The sequence below is a fragment of the Colobus angolensis genome, unplaced genomic scaffold (assembly GCF_000951035.1).
Source record: "Colobus angolensis palliatus isolate OR3802 unplaced genomic scaffold, Cang.pa_1.0 Scaffold295, whole genome shotgun sequence".
In the NCBI taxonomy this organism is placed as follows: domain Eukaryota; kingdom Metazoa; phylum Chordata; class Mammalia; order Primates; family Cercopithecidae; genus Colobus; species Colobus angolensis.
Genome location: NW_012116210.1, coordinates 1,676,115 through 1,676,821, shown reverse-complemented (window position 1 = coordinate 1,676,821; position 707 = coordinate 1,676,115).

Sequence of the window (707 nt, the reverse complement as noted above, 5' to 3'; positions counted from 1 at the left end):
AAAAAAAAAAAAAAAGACTACACCAAGTTCTGAAGGGCACACTATATTATTAATAAAAATAGAATAATTACTCTCTTCACCCAAATATGCTTGATTCTTCTGCAGAAGTGATCAGAACTAAGATGCAGAGGAAGTTACTTACCACTTTCAGATGTCCATAACTTTTCAGATTTTTTTTTTTTTTTGAGACAGAGTTTCACTCTTGTTGCCTAGGCTAGAGTGCAATGGCGCAATCTGGGCTCACTACAACCTCCACCTCCTGGGTGTTTGGATGAACGGAGGCAAGATGGCGCATTTCTGGATTCTTCATCACCGGCTTTTCCCACGCGCTTGAAAATGCAGCTGACGCCCGGGAAGGTGCAGATTAATCAGGCATGCGCCAGGTGATGTCAATCCGAAGAGACCAAGATTTACCTGGTGGCACCTGTGGAGCGCCCCCCCCCCCAACACACATGCCGGTGCCCCGCCTATTGCCCTTCCACTCCTAGAAAAGCCGCTCCCGGCAGACGCGCGGGGCGGGCTTCCTCAGCCCCCACCTTTTTCGGGACTGCATTAGGAACTCTGCCCGAGAGCTCTACCAGGTGACTCTCTCGGCCTCCTTTGCCGGAGGCCAACAGACTTCACCCCCATACCTTTTTCCCTGGAGCTAGATGACCAAAGAATAAATTTGCAGTTTTGCTTTTAGCCTTGCCTACTCGCTGGTTCTT